The sequence below is a fragment of the Macaca nemestrina genome, chromosome 14 (assembly GCF_043159975.1).
Source record: "Macaca nemestrina isolate mMacNem1 chromosome 14, mMacNem.hap1, whole genome shotgun sequence".
Taxonomy (NCBI): Eukaryota; Metazoa; Chordata; class Mammalia; order Primates; family Cercopithecidae; genus Macaca; species Macaca nemestrina.
In genome coordinates this window covers 64,191,292-64,206,042 of record NC_092138.1, presented here as the reverse complement: position 1 = coordinate 64,206,042, position 14,751 = coordinate 64,191,292, and the positions used below count along the sequence as shown (strand labels likewise).

The 14,751-nt window shown below is 43.5% G+C and overlaps 1 protein-coding gene across 3 annotated transcripts in view; it reads right to left on the bottom strand.

Annotated features, from left to right (window-relative positions):
• Positions 1 to 14,751, bottom strand: part of LOC105485706 (PHD finger protein 24) — a 152,927-nt gene that overhangs the window by 36,822 nt on the left and 101,354 nt on the right. Inside the window, exons 3-4 of one of the 3 annotated variants that reach the window (XM_071077949.1) lie at positions 6,282 to 6,378; positions 4,034 to 4,152 (exon numbers count right to left, since the gene is read on the bottom strand). The exons of the other annotated variants lie outside the window; for them this stretch is intronic. The gene's annotated coding sequence lies outside the window, so the exon portion shown is untranslated. The remainder of the gene's footprint in view (positions 1 to 4,033; positions 4,153 to 6,281; positions 6,379 to 14,751) is intronic. 3 annotated transcript variants of the gene reach the window in all.

The window sequence follows — 14,751 nt, the reverse complement described above, 5'->3', positions numbered from 1 at the left end:
ACATTTCTGATGATTTTTCCTTTTAAGTGTTTCTCATCTTCTCCCAAATTTCATCACCCTGGTCTCGATCTTTGTGACCTTGCACCTGCTTGTGTCAATAAATTCCAAATTGTCCTTCCTGCCTTCTCTTTATAAGACCAATCTCTGGGCAGTCTGTAGCTGTATGCAACTTCTTAAAACACCAACTTCATCATCATTATCATAAAAATTATGTCAGCACATATCTAATTTTTGTACACTTTGTAAGGTACTTTCACATATTGTCAAATAATCACCCCATGTAGAACTAGAAATCTCGATCTATAATATATTGGCTTTAATTAGATTAATCTAAAATTGTGCCTATAAACCTGTAACACAGCAAAGTCACATCTTCGAATGGGTTTGGAAGTGGGTATGGAATCTTACAAGAGAAATATGTCAATCACTTAGAAAAAAAACCTGTCTTATATGCCAGAAGTTGAAACTCTTGTTGGACAGAATAGAAAGAATCTATTTCTATCAGACTTGACCATGAAGGTGTCAAGATGTTAACGAGGTAGCTTCTAAATAGACAAGATATTGTTTTCTCAGTGAGGCAGTTAGGAACCACCTACCATTAATAATAACACCAACAACTAATAGAATGCATGTATTAAGTGCCTGCTATGTGTTAAGTATAGTTAAACATTTTACATAAATTATATTATTTTATTTAATCCTCCAAATAATCCTGCAAGGTGTTGTGGTGACCATAAAAAATGTGCCTTTCCTATCTCCTACTGCAGAGCATAGTATTGGCAACCCTAGCTGCTGCACTCTGGATCAACAGCATCTGCACTAAGGCCACAGTTCCCATAGACTGTTCTCAGCCAGCAAGTGATTGCAGCAGGGTACTAAGGCAGGCCTATTCTGACAAGATGTAGGACTCCTTTGACAGGCTACTTTGGCTTGAGGAACTCCCATTGGCCTTGCTGAAATTTTCTTAAAACAGCATGGCAGTTGTTTTAGTCTATTTTCTGCTGCTGTAACAAAATACCACAGACTGGGTAATTTATAAAGAAAATAAGTTTATTTAGCTCATGATTCTGGAGATTGGGAAGTTTAAGAGCATGGCACTGGCATCAAGCAAGGGCCTTTGTGCTGTGTCATAACATGGTGGAAGGGCAAGTGAGTACAGTAGACAGAGAGAGGAAGGGTAGGGACCAAACATCGTTTTATCAAGAACCCACTCCTATGATAGCTAATCCACTCCCAAGATAACAGAATTAGTCTATTTATGAGGGCAGACCTCTTAAAGATCCCACCTCCTAATACCATCTCAATGGCAATTAAATTCAACATGGGTTTTGGAAAGGATGTTCATACAGCAGCAGTGTAAGGCTGTTCCCAACTAACCTTCTTTCTTTCTGTCTCACATACACAGGACTCAGACCTGTGTCATGTTCTGATAGCCCTCCTAGCTTCTCTGATTCCCTTTATTTTCCCTCACAGGAACTCACCCTCCCTCACCCCCTCCAAAGCTCTTGTGTATCTAATTTCATCTTGACATCTTCCCATTTGATGACCTAACCAACACACATGGTGCAAGAAAATAGGTAAAAGATGGAGTTCCGGGTATAATTCACCCATTGTCTGGTAACCAGAGATTACTCCCTCTTGGGTGGTACGTGGAGGATGGATAGTCCCTGGCATGCAGTGGTGGTGCAGGTGCTAAAGATTTCACTAGAAGTTACCTGGGAAAACTCTCTGATTGAAAAGATTGCCTTTGCTGGCACAATGATTCTGTCACTTGGAAGACATGGGGGGAACAGTGCATATAAAGATGGTGGAGTTGGCTGGCTACTACTAAGCTGAATTGATGCTCTGCAGAGGGATAATGAGAATCAGAGGACCATTAACAGTTAAGAGGTCCAGAGAATTTATTTTATTTTTGATTTTTTAGATTTCTCTCTTTCTCTCTTTTTTTTTTTTCTTTCTTTCTTTTTTTTTTTTTTAAAGAGACAAGTTCTCATTATGTTTCCCAGGCTGGAGTGCAGTGGCTATCCACAGCCAAAATCATAGCACATTGTAGTCTCAAACTCCTGGACTCAAGCAATCTTCCCACCTCAGTTTCCCAAATATTTGGGATTACAGGCATGTGCCACCATGCCTGGCTAATCCAGAGACATTTAAATAAGCAGGCAAGGCAGGTCTATTATGCTACAGGCATGGCCTGGTTGGAAAAACTTGAGACCCTGGCATACAGCATACAGACATCTGGATGAATGCTTTTGAGGATGTTGGCTCTAAAGACCCTCTGAACACTAAGACTTTGCAGAAGTGGTCTACTCTTCTCTAGTAAGAGCTGGTACTTGTGTATTGATAGATGTTGCAGAGTCCTTTCTCTCATAAGGCAACAGCTGGCCCTCCCAGGGCCTCTACCTCTTCTCCTGGCTGCTAGGCCAAAAACTTAGGGTTAAATACCAGCACAACCTGGCCAGGAAGTGATAGACCTGATAAGGGAGACAAAATGTTACACACTGAAGGAACGAAAAGAATTAGCTATCACATATTGGCAGAAGCTAGGTGATATACCTGGGATTGTATTTTGAGGGTGCTTCATCAAGCAGGCTAGAATGTAAGACTGGATAATGACTTGTGAACATTTTTTTTTCTTTTTATCAGCCTACATCATGCTTTGATTGTGAACAGTTTTTTGGAACACAGGATTTAACACCCTGGCAAGAACCCTAGGGAATAGGGTGGTTCTTAGAGACTTGAAGAAAGTGATGGCCAATGTTGAGTGAAGTAGAAATGCTTTAGCTATTCTGACAGATGGTAGAAGAAATAAAGAGGCTGAGGAAAGTGAGCAAGCAAGAATAGCTATATTATGCAGGCTACAAAACATACCAGTTGATTATGTCTTATGGCAGAGCTTAGAAGACATATAGTTCACCCAGGCCATCAGGAAAACACTTCTGAAAGCAGCACTAGCACCACAGTGGTGGCTACCCTCTGCAGTTCAGGGGCTGATAGTAGGAGGTGGTTATGGAGCTGGGCTCATTGATATCCATGGGACTAATGAGTTTCGATGTAATAGAGGCTACAATAATTGTAACAACCTTCAAGGTCTGAGGAACAGCCAAGGAGCTTGAGCTTGAGGGAGTTGTAGAGATGGTAATAGGGCACGAATTCTCTGGGAGAAAAATAGGTAGCAACACCAGAGCCAATATATACTGTGATGAATCCCCTAGTTTTTTTCCTGAAAAGAACTTGGGGCTGTTTACTTGGGTGATTGTAAACCAAGGAAGGGAAAATACCTAGACATTTTGAGGATGACTGGACACACAGTCTGAGTTGATATTGATACTTGGAGCCCCAAAACATCCTCATGGTTCTAATAGAATAGGAGGTCTACAGAGACCAGTTAACAAATGAAGTCCTGGCTAAAATCTGGCTCAGAGTGGACCTGCTTAGTTTGTGGATGCACCCAGTGGTCATTTTTTCCTGTTCCTGACTGCACTGGTATACTTGGATGTTAGAGTAACCCTCATATTGGGTTCTTAGCCTGTGAGGTAAAAGACATAATAGTGAGAAAGGCCAAGTAGAAACCTTGGCCAAGATAGTAAACAAACAATGTCTTCCCTAGCAAGCAGACTTAGAGAACAAACAAACAAAAAAACAAACAAAAAACAGTATCACATCCCTGGGTGGATCCTGCGGAATGACTGAAGGCTGCTGCAGGCTTAAACAAGCAGTAGTCTCAATCATAGCTACTGTGCCAGATATAGGTTAATTGCTATAGCAGATTGATGAGTCTTCAGGTACATGGTATATGGCCAGTGAACTGACAAAGGCATTCTTTTCTTTTTCTTTTTTTAAAAAAATTATTATACTTTAAGTTCTAGGGTACAAGTACACAACGTGCAACTTTGTTACACAGGTATACATGTGCCATGTTGGTTTGCTGTGTCCATTAACTCATCATTTACATTAGGTATTTCAGCTAATGCTATCCCTCCCCCTGCCCCCCAGCCCATGACAGGCCTCCCCCGTGTGTGATGCTCCCCACCTTGTGTCCAAGTGTTCTCACTGTTCAATTCCCACCTATGAGTGAGAACATGCCGTGTTTGGTTTTCTGTCCTTGTGATAGTTTGCTCAGAATGATGGTTTCCAGCTTCATCCATGTCCCTGCAAAGGACATGAACTCATTGACAAAGGCATTCTTTTCAATTCCAGTCAGTAAAGAGGATCAGAAAAGGTTTGTATTCATATGGGATGGCCAGAAATACTCATTTACAATTTGCCCTCAGGGTTATGTTAACGCTCCTGTCCTCTGTCATAATATAGTTTGATGAGATCTGGACCACCTGTGTATCTTGCAGAACCATCACACTAATCCATTTCATTGATAGCATGCTGGTGTGCTCTAGTGGGTGGGAGACACCTTACAAAGATTTAGGAACCTACAACTTCAGTGAAATTCTTAGGGATCATTAGAAGTTTGTGGGCATATCTTTCCAAAATTGCACCTCATGTATCCCCTACCATAAAGATGGAAGTACAGTGCCAGTAGACTTCTTTGGGATCTGGAAGCAACACATTCTACACCTAGGAACATTGCTCTGTCCCAACATGGAAGGCTGCCAGCTTTGAATGGGACCTGGAAAAGAAAAGGGCTCTGCAGTAGGTTTAGACTGTGGTGCGAGCTGTCCTGCCAATAGGATTTGGAGGACCCTATGGTGTTGGAAATATTAGTGATAGGAAAAGATGCGGTATGAAAGTTGTGTTAAGCTCCCAAGAAGGAATCACAATGCAGACCCTGGAACTCCGGCCACTGCTGCTCCTGAATGTTTAAGCTATCAGCAATAGAGACCAATGGTGTGCCCTTGATGTGGCACTATTCCTTGAGGAGACCAACCAGCCACTTAGTGACAAGTCAACTACATTGGGCATCTCTCATATTGGAAGGGTGCTATGGTCTGACTGTTGGTGTCCCTTCAAAATGTTGAAATCCTAACCCCCAAGGTGATGGTATTAATAGGTGAAGCCTTTGGGAAGTGATTAGATCATGAGGATAGAACCCTAATGAATGGGATTAATGTCCTTATAAAAAGAGGCCCAAGGGAGCTTGTTTGGCAGGGAGCATGGTGGAAGGGGTCCACCATGTAAGGTTACAGTGAGAAGACATCTGTCTATGGAAAAAGAGGGTCCTCATCAGACATTGAATCTGCCAGTGCCTTGATCTTGGTCTTCCCAGCCTCCAGAACTGTGAGAAATATATTTCTGTTATTTATAAGGTACCCATTTTATGATATTTTGTTATAGCAGCCTGAACAGCCTAAGACAAAGGGCCAGTGGTTCCTCCTTAGAAAGACAAGTGACTTATTCTGGGTATGGGTTGGTCTTTGCTACCTTTCGTGCCTTAGCCAGCATCACTATTCAGGGGCTCATGGAATGCCTGATCCACAAGCATACAATCCCACACAGCATTAGCATCCAGACATGAGATCCACTTCCCAGTGAAGGAAGTGTGGAGTTGACCTGTGATCACATTGTCTAATGGCCACATCACATATAGCATCATCCAGGGGCAGATGATCTCAGAAAATGCTAGAACAGCCATTTAAAGACACAGCTAAAGTGCCAGCTTGGTGGCAACATTCTGAAAGGATGGGGCACCATCCTTTAGGATGCAGTATATAGACAGAGACCTTTATATTGTGCTAGGTCCCCAGTAGGAAGAATACATGCGTCTGGGAACGAAAGGTGCAAGCAGGAGTAACCCCACTTACCCTTACTCCTAACGACCCACTGGAGAATTTTGTATTTCACATCCATGCAACTCTGAGCTCTGCAAAATTGGAGGTGTCCTGGTCTCCAAGGAAGGTGCACTCTTGCCAAAAGATACAGTCAAGAGTCCCACTGAACTATAAGCTATGCCTTCCACCAAGGCATTTCAGGCTCCTCGTGTTTAGGAACCAGTCTGAGAGAAAAGGAGTCATCATATTGGCAGAGTTGATTAACCATGATCAGCAGAAGGAGGAAAGGCTGCTTTTACATAGTGGGAACAGGAAGGGAATATGTGTGAAATCTAAGTGACATAGTTGGGCACCTCCTGGTATTCCCTTGCCCTCTCAAATGGACACATACACAACTCCAACTTGAGAAGGATGTGATTATCAACGGCATGATTACCAGACTCTTCAGGAGTGAAGGTTGGGTCACACCTTGGTGGCAGGTAAGCCATCAAGACCTGCCAAGGTTATAGATAACAAAGAGGGAACTTATTTTATTTTTTCGGAGAGATGGAGTCTTACTATGTTGCTGGGGCTGGTCTTAAAACTCCTGGCCTCAAGCGATCTTCCTGCCTCAGTCTCCCTATGTATTGGGATTATAGGTGTGAACCACTACACCCTGTAGGAATTAAAGAAAGGAAAGAAACACGAAAGTTAGCTTACCAGTCAAGACAGGTTTTTTGTTTTGTTTTGTTTTTGTTTGTTTGTTTGTTTTAATAGAGAAAACAAACCTGAGAGGAGCATTCTAGCCAAGTTAGGTCAGAGGCACACTCCCTTACGGGGTTCAGGGTGGGAGAGTTTATCAAAGGCTTGGACTGCTTCTGTGTCTCTTTGTTGTGCTTATCTGGGAGGGAGAGTTGTGTGTCTGTTCCCATACATCGTTCTGCAGCTGCAGGCATGCCCTCCAAGTCTGCTTTTAGCTTCCCTATCTTAGTGCAGTGAAAGGAATGTGCTTATTCAGGTCCACTGTTTTACTGGGGCCCATTGTATGAGGGTGAAGTTTGGCAGTTACCCAAAAGACTTTCCCCCCACCTCCCTCTGTGCCTGAGCTGTCTTATCTGTGTTTTACTGTCTGTTCTTTCTGGCTGCTTGTAGTCAGAAGAGAAGTGATTTCCTTGAAATGTATGAGGCTAGAAAGGGAGCTGGAACTTAAAGTGGCAGTGTTTGTCTGAGATGACGGTGCTCTTGCTCTGTCACACCCCAACTCAACGGTGAGGGGAATTTAGAACGGAGAAAGGAGAGTATGAGTACCAATTGTAGGCCTGATATCAGCAGTAGTGATGTTCCACTAACCTGGCCCTCGTGTTTACCTTTAGGAAGAAGGGTCTGTGGGAACCATAGAGGAGCTGCTCCTCAGTCCCCTGAGTAGAAGTAGATGTGTGGGACCATGAGAATGTGCCTCTCCAATCTCCTACTGTAGGGAATACAATTGACTGGTGTCCCCAGATGCTGTGTTCTAAATACATCACTGCATTTGCTCTGAGGCCATGCTTCCCATGGTCTGCTTCCAGCCAGTGATGGCACATGGCAGGGATATTATGGCAGGTCCATTCTTGTGAAACATAGGACTCCTCTGACAGACAACTCTGGCCTGAGGATTCTACGTGGCAGCCTAAGGCCTGGCCTATCCAGCCTTTCTTCTTTCCTTCTCTCCTTCTCAGGGGTCAGGTGTGCATCTCTCTCTGACAGCTCTCTCAGCATCCTCCTGCTTCTTCCCAATTACCTTTTGCAGGCATTTCCCCCAATATCCTGCAAGTCTACGCTGATCGTGGCATCTACTTCTTGGAGGACCTAAACTAACACAGGTAGGTATAAATTTACCCATTATTTTATTATTATTTGAGATGGAGTTTCGCTCTTGTTGCCCAGGCTAGAGTGCAATGGCACGATCTTGGTTCACCGCAACCTCCGCCTCCTGGGTTCAAGAGATTCTCTGCCTCAACCTGCCAAGTAGCTGGGATTACAGGCATGCGCCACCACGCCCGGCTAATTTTGTATTTTTAGTAGAGATGGGGTTTCTCCATGTTGGTCAGGCTGGTCTCGAACTCCTGACCTCAGGTGATCCACCTGCTATGGCCTCCCAAAGTGCGGGGATTACAGGCATAAGGCACTGCACCCGGCCAATTTTATATTATTTTAAAAAAATAAATCAGGCTCATGGCTTTTTTTTTTTTTTTTTTTAGATGGAGTCTCTCTCTGTTGCCCAGGCTGGAGTGCAGGGGCGCAATCTCGGCTCATTGCACGCTCTGCCTCCCGGGTTCTTGCCATTCTTCTGCCTCAGCCTCCCGAGTAGCTGGGACTACAGGCACCCACCACCCACGCCCGGCTAATTTTTTTTTTTTTTTTTTTTTTTTTAGTAGAGATGGTGTTTCACCGCATTAGCCAGGATGGTCTCGATCTCCTGACCTCGTGATCCACCCGCCTCGGCCTCTCAAAGTGCTGGGATTATAGGCGTGAGCCACCGCGCGCAGCAACAGGCTCACGGCTTTTTTAACACATTTTATAGACGAGGAAACTATGCTTCAGAGAAGTTGAGTAACTTGCACAGGGTTATACAGCCAGTAAGTGTCAGAGCTATGATTTAAATCCAGATAATCCTGGCTATAAAACCACATGCCTAGGTCTCAATTTCCTGTTTTTCTGCCTCTGCAGTTTCTGTTTGCTTTATTTTCCCTTACTCTCCCCGAAAGGCTTTTGAATAGTCTGTCTCTGCCCTGCAAAGGCAAGAGGAGTTTTTGACTACATTTGTAACATAACGTGAAAGAAAGAACTTTGTATTCCTAGTGTGGGCCTCAGTTCTTGAGGTAACAGGGAAAGGAGAAACTCGGGGAACAGAGTTGAGGCTGCTTTGCTGAACTCCCCCTCACTGCCTGGGGAGTGTCCTGGAAGAGTTAAACCTTGAAAGTTCAAAGTTTTGTTTTATAAGAGACCGTATGCTAGAACATGTGCCTTCTTCAGGCAAAATCCTCTATGATTTTGTAAGGTTTCCTCTTCTTCGTTAAACAAAACACAAAATTTCTAAGGTTAACACACTAGAATGAAAATCAAGGGCTGTCTCCACTTTGTGGCCCAGGCTCTGTGCCTGTGGAATTCATCCATCTTTTCCTAATCAGTTTCCGTCACCGCATTGGCCTCAAGAAAACACTGTTCCTTCAACATTCTGATTCTCATGGGGACACAGCGCTTTCGTTAGATTCTCTATAAAAATATGGAATATCTGATTGAGACGTTAGTAAAGGATAACAAAAGGGAAACTAATCTAGAAAACCATGAATCTATTTCAGGCAACATGACTTGCAAGTCAGAGCTTTATTTTCAGAATCTTCATGATCCTTTCCATCTCTGCACAGGGCTAGCCTGGTTCTTCCCTTCTGACCTCCATTAGGTGAAAACCATTACCTTTTACATCAAGCGAGGCCAGACAGCTTTCTGCCTTGTTGTGATTTTCATTTCTTTTTTGAGGACTCTTATTCACCCTAGATACTTGACACAGGAATCACTTCACCCCACTGCTGAAACTCTATCCCTTACCAGTAGGGCTGCAGCTTCCAGTGTATCTGTGTCCTAATTTAACCTCTTCTCCTCTTTTTCCTCCTCTTTGTCCTCATCTGTCTTCATTGTCATCATCATTCTTATCTGTACTAGATAATTTTCAGCACACAAATATGTTGTGAGATACTGTTCACACACACACACACACACACACATACACACACTCCCCCCCACCACAAAATACACTCCTTTACTTCACAACCCTTTTTAATTTATGGCTCTTTTCTCTGTTATCCATTCTAGTGAAGCTCTTTCCTATGTAGCTGTCTCCACCACTACCTCTCTTCTCATTCTCTTTTCTTTTCTTTTTTTTTTTTTCCAGATGAAGTCTCGCTCTGTCCCCCCAGGCTGGAGTGCAGTGGCACAATCTTGGCTCACTGCAACCTCTGCCTCCCGAGTTCAAGCAATTCTCCTGCCTCAACCTTCCAAATAGCTGGGACTACAGGCATGTGCCACCATGCCCGGCTAATTTTTGTATTTTTAGTTGAGATGAGGTTTCACCATGTTGGCCAGGCTGGTCTCAAACTCCTGACCTAAGGTGATCTGCCTGCCTCAGCCTCCCAAAGTGCTGGGGTGCTGGGATTACAGACATGAGCCACTGCGCCTGGCTCCATTCTCTCTTGAACCTACCACATCAATTAGACTTTCATTCCTACCATTCCACTGACAATGGTCTTATAAAGGTCCCCAATGGCCTTCAAGTTATTAAATCCAGCATTCAGTTCTCAATCCACATCTTAAATGTCCTCCAGGTAACATTAACATAGTTGATCATTCCCTCTTACCTTAGTAAACAATCTTCACTTGCTTTGGGGACGCCACATTCCTCTAGTTTTCTGCCTGTGTCATGACCTGTTTTTCTTATATTTCTCATCTCTAAATGTTGACTCAGGGCTCAGTCCTTTCCTTTATCTATATTCACATCCTTTCAGGGGTCGGCAAACTACTGCTACAAAAGGTCAGAGAGTAAATTGCTTCTGTAGAAGGCCAGATAATATTTTTGGTTTTGTGAGCCATATGGTTTCTGTTGCAACTACTCTAGAAGCTGTAGACAGTATATAAATGTTGAATTGATCTTTGACATGACTACTACATTATTCAGCACCCATTATGTGCCTTACATTGCTAAATAAATGATAATTTGTCAACCTGGTATTTCACCATAGCTACCCGAGCATTACTGGAGCTCCAAGGAAGGAAAAGTTCCCTTCCTGTGTAAGGGAAGGGCAGAATCCTATTTTGAAAGGTCTGTATACTTCTCCAGCCCTTGTGCCCAATTTTGTTTGAGAGTCAGGGATTTTGAAAAGCTTAAGGCTCAGGAGGTCCTGTTTTATTTCCAATTAATGTCAGAATTCAGCCTTTGCTGAGAGTAGGAGGGGTGGGCTGGGGGTACACAGGAGGCATGCTCAGCAGCTGGGAGGAACGAGGGACAGCTCTCAGCAGGGTCAGAGGAAGAGGGAGGTTACTTTATTTATTGCGATGGGGTGATTAAACTCCCAAAATGAATTTTGAGAGACAGCTGCACACAGAATAGAGATAGTGATTAGAACTAATTACTGTTGTTGTAGATGTTTTGCATTTGTACGGCACTCTGTATTTACAAAGAATTTTGTAATTACTTGTTAACTCTCCCTCACCATAGCCTTGTGACATGAGCAATGTTACTACATGTGGGAAAGAATCTGAGTGGCTGTGGCCACACACTGAAATTGTGGAATCAAAATCCTCATTGCAACTCTCTTACTCCCAGTGTGATTTTGAGAATCTATATAATAAGAACTTGGACGTTGTCTTACTCTGTAATTTTATTATGAAGAATAACTCGTGAAGATGGTTCAGTGCTTTGCTAAATTAAAAAATATATCGTCTGGAAGGACCTAATAACAATAATAATCTCAGGCTGAGGCGGGTGGATCACTTGAGGTCAGGAATTTGAGACAAGCATGGCTAACACAGTGAAACCCCGTCTCTACTAAAAGTACAAAAATTAGCCAGCTGTGGTGGCACCTGCCTGTGATCCCAGCTACTTACGAGGCTGAGACAGAAGAATTGCTTGAACCTGGGAGGCAGAGGTTGCAGTGAGCCAAGATCACGCCACTGCACTCCAGCCTGGGTGACAGAGCAAGACTCTGTCTCAAAAAAAAAAAAAATTAATAAACTCTCTAACTTCAGTTTCCTCCAGGCTTTTTGTTTGTTTGTTTGTTTTGAGACAGCATCTCGCTCTGTTGCCCAGGCTGGAGTGCAGTGGTGCGATCTCAGCGCAAGCTCAGCCTCCCAGGTTGATGCCATTCTCCTGCCTCAGCCTCCCGATTAGCTGGGACTGCAGGCACCTGCCACCACGCCCGGCTAATTTTTTTTGTATTTTTAGTAGAGATGGGGTTTCACTGTGTTAGCCAGGATGATCTCGATCTCCTGACCTCATGATCTGCCCGCCTCAGCCTCCCAAAGTGCTGGGATTACAGGTGCAAGCCACTATGCCCAGCCTCCTCCAGGTTTTTTGAAATAAAATTAATAATAGAGTGAGTCTATATCATAGAATTTTTATGTGGCCGGTGCTTAGCATAGTGCCAGCTTATTTACTTAATAAATGCTTGATAAATATTAGCCATTATTAATATCATAAGAAAATCTGTAATATATTTATTCTCATTGCCTCTACTTGATTGCTTTAGTGTTTCTGACTTTGAATAAAGATGCATACATGTTTATTCACTTGTTCAGCAATATTTATTGGTAACTACTACTTATCAGGCATTGTTCTTGGAGCTAAGGAAATAGTGGTGAACGTAAAAGGAGTTTGTTAGCAGGGCATGGTGGCATGCATGTAGTACATACTCAGGAGGCTGAGGCAGGAGGATCCCTTAAGCCGAGGAGTTTGAGGCCAGCCTAGGCAACATATCAAGACCCTGTCTCTTTAAAAAAAGAAGAAAATGAGTTCCTGCTCTCATGAAGCTTATATTGTGGGGAGGGGACTCATGTTATCATGGTGGAGGGGCTTACATTCTAGTGGGAGTTAGGTTGTGATAGAGAAGAGAGAAGCAGTGATTCAGTGATTGCAGTATATTTAGAAAATATGTGGAGAAAATTTTTCTGAATTTTTATATAAAATAGTATTTTTATAGTGATAGGTAAAATATATTTATAAACTATTAATTTTATATAAAATTACCTAAGTATATACTTATATATATATATATTTTTAAGAATATACTTATTAATTGTAAAATATTTAAGGAGAAGACTATTATATAGGTAGTAACAGTATACTGAAATTTGGAAAAATAGAAAAATTATCCCTAATTTCATTACTAATTTTATTCATTTAAAATTGCCTTGGCACATTTTTAATATAGTTTATTCAGCACACATTTACTGAGGATCTATTTTGTGCCAGGTACCTAGTACATGGGATATTCAACAGTGGTTAGGTGAGGCTAGCGAGAGCATAGTTAAAGTAACTAAGAGGTAATTATGACATCCTTTCCCCTGGTATCCCATACAGTAGGATCCTAGAGAAAGACACCTACTGCGAGTGTGCCCATTTGCCCTCTGCAGAACCTCTGGGCTAGAAGACATCAAAGTTCAACCCCCTTTTCCATGCTTGAATCTCTTACCACATCCCTGGAGCTCTTGCTGTTTCAGCATGGGAAAAAAATGGGCTCAGTTTCCTAACATTTGGGCATGGGTTGGGGTTGCAAACAGCATTCTGAACTCCCTTAGCCCAGGGGAATATTGGCTATGTTGAAAAAAGCAGGTACAGATGACAGACAGAAGCAGGATTAAGCTCCTAGGAGATGCCAGGTGCCTGAAGACCAGAGAGAAGTTTCTGGAGATAGAGAGGAGCCCTAGGTTCTCACTGTTGTGTTCTCACCCTCCCGTGATTTCATGGGAAAGTAGTCACTCCTTACCCCACACCATAAGGGCTTACACTTCTCTTTCTTTCAGGCTTATGATAGAAGCCCAAGTCTCTTCAATATAACCGTGAAACAAGTTAATTTCACATTCTATAGGCTCAGGATTTAGCCTCTTGCCCTCTTTCCCCGCTTCCACCAGTATCTTCCCAGGTTGACTTCTTGACTAGTGTGTTAGTCCATTCTCACATTGCCATAAAGAAATACCTTGAGGCTGGGTAGTTTATAAAGAAAAGAGGTTTAATCGGCTCACAGTTCTGCAGGCTGTACAGGAAGCATGGTGGCTTCTGTTTCCGGTGAGGCCTCAGGGAGCTTTGTCATGGTGGAAGGCAAAGCAGAAGCAGGCACTTGCGCAGGAGGCCCAGGACAGAAGGGGGAGGGGCCACACACTTCTCAATTTTTTATTTATTTTTTATTTTTATTGTATTTCAATAGTTTTTGGAGTACAGGTGGTTTTTGGTTACACGGATGAGCTCTTTAGTGATGATTTCTGAAATTTTGGTGCATCCATCACCTGAGCAGTGTACACTGTACCTCATATGTAGTCTTTTATCCCTCAATCCCCTCCGACCCTTCCCTGAGTCAAGTTCAATATACCTTTTTTTTTTTTTTGAGACAGAGTCTCGCTCTGTTCCCCAGGCTGGAGCGCAGTGGTGCCATCTTGGCTCACTGCAAGCTCCGCCTCCCGGGTTCACGCCATTCTCCTGCCTCAGCCTTCTGATTAGCTGGGACTACAGGCGCCAGCCATCACGCCAGGCTAATTTTTTGTATTTTTAGTAGAGATGGGGTTTCACCATGTTAGCCAGGATGGCCCGGATCTGCTGACCTCGTGATCCGCCCGCCTCGGCCTCCCAAAGAGCTGGGATTACACGCATGAGCCACCATGCCAGGCCTCATTATACCATTCTTATGGTGCCACACACTTTTAAACAACCACATGTCATGAAGACTCACTCACCATCAGGAGAACAGCACTGAAGGGATGGTGCTAACCCATTCATGAGAACTTCGCCCATGGCCGGGCGCGGTGGCTCAAGCCTGTAATCCCAGCACTTTGGGAGGCCGAGACGGGCGGATCACGAGGTCAGGAGATCGAGAGACCATCCCGGCTAACACGGTGAAACCCCGTCTCTACTAAAAAATACAAAAAAACTAGCCGGGCGAGGTGGCGGGCGCCTGTAGTCCCAGCTACTCGGGAGGCTGAGGCAGGAGAATGGCGTAAACCCGGGAGGCGGAGCTTGCAGTGAGCTGAGATCCGGCCACTGCACTACAGCCTGGGTGACAGAGCAAGACTCCGTCTCAAAAAAAAAAAAAAAAAAAAAGAAAAAAAAGAACTTCGCCCCATGATCCAATCATCTCCCACGAGGCCCCACTTCCAACTGGGGATTACAATTCGACATGAGATTTGGGCGGGGACACAAATCCAAACCATATCACCTACATATGTTGCAAACTGGGATGCAGTTTCCCAATTTATTCCTCCCCCTTCAGATACTGAAACAAGTTTATGAACAATATTTAGCTTTTTA